The 10962-nt window shown below is 35.7% G+C and overlaps 2 long non-coding RNA genes across 2 annotated transcripts; both read left to right on the plus strand.

Moving 5' to 3' along the window:
- Nucleotides 1-2043: 2043 nt before the first annotated feature.
- Nucleotides 2044-2643, plus strand: LOC119769764. The gene is made up of 2 exons (XR_005278516.1): nucleotides 2044-2191; nucleotides 2259-2643. It is a non-coding gene; the product is annotated as an uncharacterized LOC119769764 (long non-coding RNA).
- A 6880-nt stretch (nucleotides 2644-9523) lies between these two features.
- LOC119769779 lies at nucleotides 9524-9985 on the plus strand. Its single transcript, XR_005278518.1, has 2 exons — nucleotides 9524-9609; nucleotides 9672-9985. It is a non-coding gene; the product is annotated as an uncharacterized LOC119769779 (long non-coding RNA).
- The last annotated feature ends 977 nt before the right edge of the window (nucleotides 9986-10962 follow it).

The following is a 10962-nucleotide window of genomic DNA, read 5'->3' on the forward strand; positions in this document are numbered from 1 at the left end:
TATTTATTTTCTATGAAGATTCGTTAATCCTATTAATATGATATGAATTAAATCAAAAAGTTATAACCTTGTCCACATTTCTTTATTCAATTGTTCTATTGAAAACGTGTTGAAATTTGCATTTATTTTGAACTTTGTTTCAATAAAACTCAAAGCTAATAATTTAAAAATTAATTTTACAATCTGTTTAATAACAGTTTTGTTATAATAGTTTACCAGCATTTAAATATTGCAAATTTGGTTAAAAACATGTTCAAGAGGTACTTTGAACAATGCTCTGCCACACTTAGTATTATTCCGAACGTAATTAATACGCATTACGATTTACGGTATTTATAGGGGAAGGTGGGACAAGACGACCATATGGGGCAAGAGGAACAATCGCTCCTACGGCCGTAATTTGTACAATTTTGATTATTTCCAGTATGAGGAATTGTTGCTAGCAATGCAATTAGCTGATTCTACTACCACATAACCGCCAAAATGACGTAAACGCCACGGGGCGTTTTTTTCGAAACCTTTGTTTTCTTATAATATTTGGAAAGTACAAAATAAGGCTTGGGGTTCGTTTTAAGGCTCATTTTAACAAAATGCTATTTTTCCTAGATCAGTAGTGTCCCTACAAATGACATGCACCTATTACAAAGTATGATTTAACTTTTGGTTATTTTTGTTGAGAGCTTTTAAAAAATCTTGTTCAGGTGGGGCAAGTGTACCATATGGATTTTTAGTATGGAAAAAATTACGAATTGCTGCAACAACATATTTTATTGGGAAATAAATACATGAAAGTACTTAAAAACTGATAAACAATCGTTAAAAAAATTGTATATACAAAGTATAGTGATATTATGAAAATTTACTATTTATCATCGAAGTAGTATTTTTTTTCGTAAAAACGATAAAATTTTTAGTAAAATATTATTATTTAATCTAAAAATGGAAGAAACCATTCAAATACATTCTAATCTGATGTATCTAAGTGATAACAGTTCAATTGTTAGCAAATTACCATATTTTTCATGCATTGTTCCTCTTGCCCCAACGGGTTGCTCGTCTTGCCCCACTAGTTGAGTAGAACGTACGGAAAATCAAAAATTTTAAAATCAATTTTTCACATTAAAAAACAGGATTTTTTAAAAACTTGTTTAAACAAAGTCTTAGTCAAGACCTAGAATAAGATGATTATAATAAAATCCGACAGATTTTTTAACTTTTTAATGGGTTATAACGAGCATTTCCTTAGCTTGTTACACTTGCCCCACTTTCCCCTACTAGAAGTTTCAAAAAAGATAAACTGCAAACAAAATATTCAGCAAAAATGGTACCAAAAAATGTTGTCTCAATTAACCTCATGCACTCCAAATTGCTCCCAGTGAACGTTACAATGCAATGCTATGTCTGAAAATAATGATAACTATGAGGCCAACTCATGAGATATGAAATGTCCACTTTTGCAAGTTATACGCATGTTTAACGCTTATCAAAACTGATAATTTTCGATGCACATGATAATATATATATTATATTTCTATTGCGTCATACGGTGAAATTCTGATATGGAAAAAAACCGCTGGGATATTGGTTAAAGATACCGTAATCTGGGGTGAATCGGGACTACAGTCTGGATAGGGACAGCAGTTTCTAAAGCACTTAAAGTTTTTAAATTTGGAAATGGATGTACATATTTTTTTGGCCTAAGTCTGTTCTAACCGAAACCGACCAGAAAAATCAAAATATTGTACTCCAACATGGTCAAAACTGCTGTCCTAATTCGCCCCATGTGTCCCGATTGACCCCAGTTTACGGTATATTTGAATCTTTTTTTTTTTAATTTTATAACACTATGCGCTTTGTAAGGTTAATGAATCCATTTTGATAGGTTGATAAAATTTTCCATGCTATATTAAATGAAATCTTTTTTTTGCAAAGCTATTATTTTTCTTAGCGAACGACTCACGAAACATATATATTACTATTTCAAGTATAATCGCTCAAACAAACTCCAGTGGTATTTGTAAAGTTTGCCTGTGTGCTTCTTTCACCAAGTACAGCGCAGTATTTTTCTTCACAGATTTCGCATGACGGACTAGGTATTTCAGTTCGAACCTTCAAACTGGCAAGAATGGACTTTCTTTGGCTGGCTGTTCCTTATTTTTACATTGCTGGGAGATTGTTCTTCAATAGTCCCGTAAGTTTCAAATATTTTATATACTCTGGAGAAAATTTCAGTCGACTTTTCAACTTTTTTGTTGTAGGAATTAACGAGTCGTTTTCACATCGTCAATGGACTCAAGGGGACTATATTGTTTATACTCTCCAAAATCTACATAGCTTACAAATCTCGCAGAGGTCCACCCCGTTGGGATTATCCGATGACGTGTTCATTATGTTGTGTGGATGGTCATCTTTCCTCGTTTTGTCCTGGCATTTTTTTGTGGAAAAGGATTCGTAATGTTGGCATTGTTATGGTAGTGATTCTTTCATTGTCTTATCTGATGGACAATGCAGAGCATAAACATGAAGAGTCATTGAAAGGATTACCTTAGCCGAAAGATATTAAACAAAATTGTGACAAATAATCAATTTTTAAAAAAAGATTTCAGTGTGCCTCAAAGATGTGAATAAATATATTGAGTGAAATTTTTAATGTGTGCGATGATGACCAAAGCCTCTGGTGGTGGGGGGATGTAATATTTGCACAGAGACCCAGTCAAATCAATCCGAATTCTGAAACGGAATCTAATTAGAATCGTATACAAATTCCGTTTCAAACGCAACAACCAGTTCCGTGTTCGAACCGGTTGTTGCGTTTGAAACAGAATTTGTATACGATTCTAATTAGATTCCGTTTCAGAATTCGGATTGATTTGACTGGGGAAAGTAGCCAAGTCAAATCGACGCTGTCGTGCTAACTTGTCACATGTCGCTTTTTGACGTTTCAAGGAAAACGCGTTTGAATGTTTGACCTTGAATATACAAAAACAAGCACGCAATGTAAATAATAACAAACACGTTTTGATTAGTTTACTACTCTGTGCATTGTCCTGAACAGGGATGCCACATGATTTTTTAAAATGTCTGTGAAAAAGTCTGTGTATGTCTGTGTCTTTGTCTAAAATTCAAATAAATCAATTTACAGTCATAGAAATCTATCAAAAATTGTGTTTTTAAGCATTTGAAGACTAACGAAATAAGTTTCGATTGATATTTTAACAAAATAACAATTTAATGAAGTTTTTAAAAAATCTGTGTACCTCAAAATATGTCTGACACGAGCTCAAATGTCTGTGAAACACAGACAAATCTGTGTATCTGGCATCCCTGGTCCTGAAGTTTGGTTGACTTTGGTTGTTGGAGTCCCGAATTATAATTGCAAATGTTCACGGTAGTCGAGCTCGTGCTTGTGTCAAACGCGTTCTGACCTGAAATCCTTTTGCCCTTTGTCGCACTTACACCAATTTTCAGTGTCAAGATAGCACGATTTGATCGAAATTTCTTTCATATAAAGAGTGACAACAATGCATGGATTTTTTCGGTTTTTGAGCATAAGCATGAGCTGCTACTCCGTTATTGACAGATCAGCTGAAGTCAAACAATGAATCAAAAATGATCAGTTGGAGCCAACCATCCGTTCACTGTTTAACCTCTGAAGATCCCTACTTTATTAGTCAATACCGGCGCCCTCTCAAGAAGCCTGCAGTTCAACGAAAGGGAGGAATGTTAGTCCGATAGTTGAAGTTGCAGACTCATCAAGCATACAGCTTTTCGCTATATACCTGTTGATACCGCATGGGACCGTTGAATCCACAGCATCTCCTTCAAGCATCACGTGGTTAATATTTTTTTGGGTTAGTAGGATAAAGTATTGGCTTTTCGATGCCTACCGAGCTACGATGCTATGGAGAGGACTTTTTGGTTAACATACAAAATCACTCACACACAGTTATTTTGCCCCAATATTACCATAGCATAAAAAATAAAACCTCATTCGAAAAAAAATATACACAATTTACCCGACGCCGTGCCTTCCGATCAACGAAGATATAGGAAAGGCTTTGAAAATGACAAAACAATTAATTAAGATTACAAAAGCACAAAAAAGACAGGAATTACTCAACGAAAATGACGCTCAATTCAGTAAGGCAAGCGCGTGGCCTCGTCGCAGCACACAATTTACAAGAAAAAAGCGAAACAAAAGGCACACAAAAAAAAATCACTTTTCACTCCGAATATTTTTTACGACCACGCACTCCCTTTGCCAATTATGCACTCTGAACACGATCACGAATACAGCGCAAAAAGAACACCACAAAAATCCAACATCCCGGCACTGCTGCCAGCACGACACAACGACCCCCCTTCACCGCATGTATGACAAGAACACGACATGGATTTTTTCGGTTTTTTCGGTTTTTATTGAATATCTCACGATTGAAATCGAATTGTGGGGATCTATGAAGGTCAAAAGGTGAGGAATTGTGAGCTGCACAAAATTGTGTTCTTATCTCAAATTGGCCCAAACTGCACATGCGACAAGTTAGCACGACAGCGACGATATGTTCAGAATTGCTCCCAGTGAACGTTACAATGCAATGCTTTCTGAATAAATACTGCTAACTCTGAGGCTAACTCATGAGATATGAAACGTCCACTTTTGCAAGTTATGCGCATGTTTAACGCTCTAAAAAGTCATAACAAAACGATCAGTTTCGATTCACATAATAAAAGTGTTTACTTATATTCCCAGTCAAATCAATCCGAATTCTGAAACGGAATCTAATTAGAATCGTATACAAATTCCTTTTCAAACGCAACAACCGGTTCGAACACGGAACCGGTTGTTGCGTTTGAAACGGAATTTGTATACGATTCTAATTAGATTCCGTTTTAGAATTCGGATTGATTTGACTGGGTTCTTGCGTCTTACGGTGAAGTTCAGAGTATATATCTGGATCTGGGACGGGACGGCTGGATAGAGTCTTCTTTTTGAGTGTTTACGTTTGTATTCTTCTTCTGTTTTTTGCAAGAAAATTTGTGTTCGAAAACAAATATCAAGCAATCTGTGATTCAGATAGCTTGACAATTCAAATTTTCTTGATGATGTTTTTCAACTCAGTGCTCAAGTATTGTAATTTGAGTTGAGAAAATTAAAAAAATTAAATCAATTTCACAAATAATTGTAAATTGCATTAATAGATTGTTTAAAATATTTTCAATTGAAAGGCATTTATTTCTATCATACACCAAATGTTGACTTATCAGCATTTTCATTTTAAAAAACAATACATTTCATGAACTGACTATTCTTTTGCCCATTTAAAACTATTGTTATTTTTTTCGCGTTACATAGAAATGTCATCTAGATTGAACAAATATTAAACCTGTGATTCCCATGAAATTAAAATGTGGCGTGAAGAAACAACATCGTACTGGATTTAAAAAGCAAACAAAAATAATGGCCACAGTTTAGCCTATTTGATTTTTTTTCGCACTTTTTTATTTCAACTCATTGCCACAAATTGAAAAACAAACTTTTTTGCACTTTGAAGTGAATGAATTGGTACAAATTTGAATTCTTGCCAGCCATACAAATTCCTTTTCAAACGCAACAACCGGTTCGAACACGGAACCGGTTGTTGCGTTTGAAACGGAATTTGTATACGATTCTAATTAGATTCCGTTTTAGAATTCGGATTGATTTGACTGGGTTCTTGCGTCTTACGGTGAAGTTCAGAGTATGTATCTGGATCTGGGACGGGACGGCTGGATAGAGTCTTCTTTTTGAGTGTTTACGTTTGTATTCTTCTTCTGTTTTTTGCAAGAAAATTTGTGTTCGAAAACAAATATCAAGCAATCTGTGATTCAGATAGCTTGACAATTCAAATTTTCTTGATGATGTTTTTCAACTCAGTGCTCAAGCATGCGGATGACTTTTTCTTTGGTTGAAATGTTGTTTAGTTTTTCCTCGCAGATTTTTTTTGAATTTGGCTGTTAAAATTTGCGGTTGGACGTGGGTGGAGAATCCTGAGTTTATGTTCCATCGTTGTACGGTGGATCCGTTCATAAGGAGCTGCCGGATACAAATCACTTGAAATGTTTGGCAAATCAAAGATGAGTCAAAAAATGTTCACTTCTTCATTTTTTATGTGTTTTTTATAAGTAAGTTTTTTAATTTTCATTTGGATGTGAAAAATGCAATACGGTTTAAATGCGTTTTCTTACTTCAATCTAAAAAAATCCTAAAAAGCCTACAAGCGAGCCTGCAAGTCATTAAATGGGAGGGGAGATTTTTTCTAGATCTGCTCCTGTCGTTGTCCCGTTACGCAAAGAAAGTAAATAAATCTTTCCCAGTTCCTCAAAGAGGAGCACGTCGAATTCAACGGCAATTTTTACTCAACTTTGAAGAAAGTTAACATTCCATAGGTTGCACGCTCTAAGGTGTCAGAATCGAAAGAAATGGCTGGCAAGAATTCAAATTTGTACCAATTCATTCACTTCAAAGTGCAAAAAAGTTTGTTTTTCAATTTGTGGCAATGAGTTGAAATAAAAAAGTGCGAAAAAAAATCAAATAGGCTAAACTGTGGCCATTATTTTTGTTTGCTTTTTAAATCCAGTACGATGTTGTTTCTTCACGCCACATTTTAATTTCATGGGAATCACAGGTTTAATATTTGTTCAATCTAGATGACATTTCTATGTAACGCGAAAAAATAACAATAGTTTTAAATGGGCAAAAGAATAGTCAGTTCATGAAATGTATTGTTTTTTAAAATGAAAATGCTGATAAGTCAACATTTGGTGTATGATAGAAATAAATGCCTTTCAATTGAAAATATTTTAAACAATCTATTAATGCAATTTACAATTATTTGTGAAATTGATTTAATTTTTTTTAATTTTTCTCAACTCAAATTACAATACTTCTCATTTTCTCCTAATAAGAAAGGACTGGTTTAGGTTGACAGAAGCGGCCATGTTGAAAGTGGTTTAGTTTGACAATAGGTTTTTTTCTCTCTGTTTATCCCATCCCAGATCTGGATATCTGGAGCCATTTTTTCGTAATTTGCGTAACATTGGTTTGTGATATATTTTATCGAATTTTTAAAATTTGTATAACACTTACGCTTTGAAGCCATTTTGATTGATAGATAAAATTGTCCATGCTATATTAAATGATATGAAGCTATTATTTTTCTTAGCGAACAAATCACGAAACATTTATGTTACTATTTCAAGTATAGTCGCTCAAACAAACTTCAGTAGTATTGGTAAAGTTTGGCTGTGTGTTTTTTTTTCAAACAAGCTCCACAAGGTATTTTTCTTCACAGACTGCGCATTGCGGAATAGGTAATTCAGTTCGTCCACATTAACTCAGTGCGGACGTTACGCATCGGCGGCCGTTACTGATCGAGTGGTCCGCCCTAGAACCGCTCTGGCGAACCGAGGGCGGGCCGCCTGGGCGGTTGAAATTTGACATTTGAAAATTTTCAATTTCGTCCGCCCTCCATCCGCCTTGGCGTGCCATGGGCGCATCGCCTGGGCGGTTCAAACTGATCGCTGAAATGTTTCAATATCGTTCGCCCCTCAATCTCCGCGGCGAGCCAAAGGCTGATTGCCGTGGCGGTTTGCATCTGAAGGAATTTATTTCGAATTTGACATTTCAGTCAGTTTTCAACGAGCTTCGGTGGGTGTTGTTATTTAATCGGCAGCTGCTGATTTTCGTTGTTAAGTTCGTGTTGGGAGAAGTGTTGTGTTGTTTAGATTGTTTACTTATGTAAACAAACAGTTGAAAGTGCGTTTGAAATAGTGATTGAAGGTTGTTTTGCAAGAATCGTTATTGTTGGTGTAATTTATGTGACACCCCTTATAAATATTGTTGGCAGATGTGCAATCATTTGGAATACTTAGAATTTGATATGTTTCATTGTTGTTATGATTTGATTTGTTCTTTTTGTATGTTTGTATGGAAATTTGGTGTGCATTTTGGTAAAAAGTATACCTTTCCCAGGGAAACCTCTTGAAGAGTATCGAGGTGGCATTTACAAAGCGGATTTTGTGCCAATGTTTACTCAATTAATGTTAATGTTTTTTTGTGTGAATGTTAACACTCCAAAGGTTGCGGGTTCAGTGCCAGCAGTGGAGGCAATTAGTGGTGCAGAAGCGATTTTTGTCTTTCTTTTGTTTGACGTTTTTTAGGTGTGCATGATGCAGGACGTGGGTAGGAAGTAATTTCAATTATTTTCAATTATCAGTTCAGCGGCAACAATATCATTTAAAATTGTGTTTATTTTTTTACAGCTTCCTGGATCATTTATAAATGAGCGGCTTATATGTATTTATCTATTCTTCATTTGATTTATTTGAATGTTTATATCATTCCTATTCCTTGTCCTTTTTTCTACCATTCCTCCATACCATATATGATTAAATTTCATGAACTAACGACAGTTACTGAAATAGCAATGGAACCATCTGAAGAATTTTACTTTAAAATATAATTATCTTTCTTCCAGCTTCCGGAAATCTTCTTCAATTATAATGCCTACATTTATCTATTCACTAGATGATTTATTTAAATGTTTATATCCTTCCTCGTATCCTTCCTTATCCTATTCCTTTTCTTTCAGCAATGGAACCATCTGGAGCATTTGTCTTTTTAATTATAGTTGTTTGTTTTGCAGCTTCCCAGAATCATCTTTACAATTACTGCTTATTTGTATTTATCTTTTCACTGTAAGATTTATTTTTATATTCATATCTACAATTCCCCCATACAATATATGATCAAATTGAATGACAAGAAAGAACATGGGGTGTAATCTACTAGGATACTTTCTTAGGATTAGCTGCGATTGTGTTTTATTAGATTAGAATATGAATTGTTAACATTCAATACGTTGACTGTTTATATGTAAGTACCAATAATACATGAACATTTTAAATAATTTAGTTTTTAAGAATTAGTTAAAGAATTATTTTTATTTGGGACCATCCATAAACCACGTGGACACTTTTTTGTGCATCTGTTCCCCCCCCCCTTCGTGGACGAGGGCGAGCCAAGGCGGTTGGAGCATTTTGGGCGGATGAACTTTATATGAGGGGCGTATCAAGGGCGACCCGCTGGCGAACCAACCTACAGGGGCGGCTGAACCGTATATGAGAGGCGGGTCAAGGGCGAGCCACGGCGGTTGGGGCTTTTTAGGCGGATGAACTTTCTATGGGAGGCGTATCGAGGGCGACCCGCTGGCGGACCATCCTATAGGGGCGGTTGAACCATACAAAACGGCGTATGTAGGGCGGATGAACGGCGGGTGAAACATTTCAAGGCAAACCTGGGCGACCCCGGGGCGAGTCGCTGGCGGACCAACGTCACGATAAAAAAACTGATCGTGCGCCAAATTGTTGCAAATTTTATCCGCCTGCGGGTCGCCCGTGGTCCGCCAAATCAAACGCTGGCGGATCGCCAGAGCGGTTTGGCGGTCCGCCAGCGAACCGCCGGCGGGCTGCCCAGTCAATGTGGGTACCTTCAAACTGGCAAGAATGGTCTTTCTTTGGCTAGCAGTGCCTTATTTTTACATTGCTGGGAGATTTTTCTTCAACAGCCCCGTAGGTTTCAAATATTGTTTATTACCTTGAGCAAATTTTAATCGACTTTTCAACTTTTGCAGGAATTAACGAGCCGTTTTCACATCGTCAATGGACTCAAGGGGACTATTTTGTTTATACTTTCACATAGCTACAAAGCTTATAAATTCCGTGGAGGTCCACCCCAGCGGGATTACCCAATGACGTGTTCCATATGTCGTGTGGATGGTCATATTTCCTCATTTTGTCCAGGCATTTATTTGTGGAAAAGAATTCGTAATGTTGCCATTGTTGTGGCAGTGTTTCTTTTATATTTTTATCTGAAGAGCTATGCAGAGACAAAACATAAAGAGTGATTGAAATGAAGAAAGATATTAAACGAATTGTTGACAAATAATCAAATGTTTTTAACAGATTTCAGTTTGAGGCACACAGATGTGAATCAATATATTGTGTGACATATTTAATGTGTGCGATGATGACTAAAGCCTCTGGTGGTGGTCGGATGTAGTATTTGCACAGAGATAGTGGACAAGTCAAATGTAACAATCGACGGGCTAGTTTGTTCCAGATATCAATCAGAGTCTGGTGCACCGAGATTTTTGTAACAAACATTTTAGAACCTTAAGAACTACTGAAACCAAAGATTTCATATTTAATTCAATCTCCGCAGTTTGCCCATTTCACAACAGTCTAAGCTTTAATGTTTGAATGATGCTTAGTATTACTAAGTATAAAAACCTGTAGAACAGATTTTTGAGAACATTTCTGTTTCTGTATTAAATTTTAAACAAAAGTTATTCCTATTCCGTTTACAAGCATATTAAAAAAATATTTCCAAACTATTTCTAGTCAGACGGTAATGCACTGTCTCGCGCTAGGCGCGGTTCGATCTCAAAATTTGACGAAAATTCTTTCTTAAGCCAATTTTGAATCGTCAAAAAGCGTTCGAAAGAAAAACTCTTGAAAGTTTAGAAAATGTAAGGGTTGGAAGTTTTGACTTATTTTGTGTAAATTTGCCAATGTTTAAAAAAATATTTTTTTTTTCATTTTCTAAATGCAAAGTATTTAGTAATTTTTGTAATGTTCTAGACTAAGACTGTTCAGTAAAACATGAAAAAAGGCAAAAGATAATGATAGGAGGTGGAAGAATATGGGATATCAGAAACAAACATAAACTAAACTAGATAAGTTCAAATAAAAATTCTAAAAATTGAGCAAGACAAACATAAAACAAAAGAAGTGAAGTTTTCCGTAGCAAAAAATGTGCTCAAAATGACTTCCAGAACGTCTCAAAACATTATTGCGCGTTTCGAAATATCAGAAAGTAGTCTCTTGGTGCGGTTTACTTGAGTCACTCAGAGGTAACTCACG

The sequence above is a fragment of the Culex quinquefasciatus genome, chromosome 3, assembly GCF_015732765.1.
Source record: "Culex quinquefasciatus strain JHB chromosome 3, VPISU_Cqui_1.0_pri_paternal, whole genome shotgun sequence".
NCBI lineage: Eukaryota > Metazoa > Arthropoda > Insecta > Diptera > Culicidae > Culex > Culex quinquefasciatus.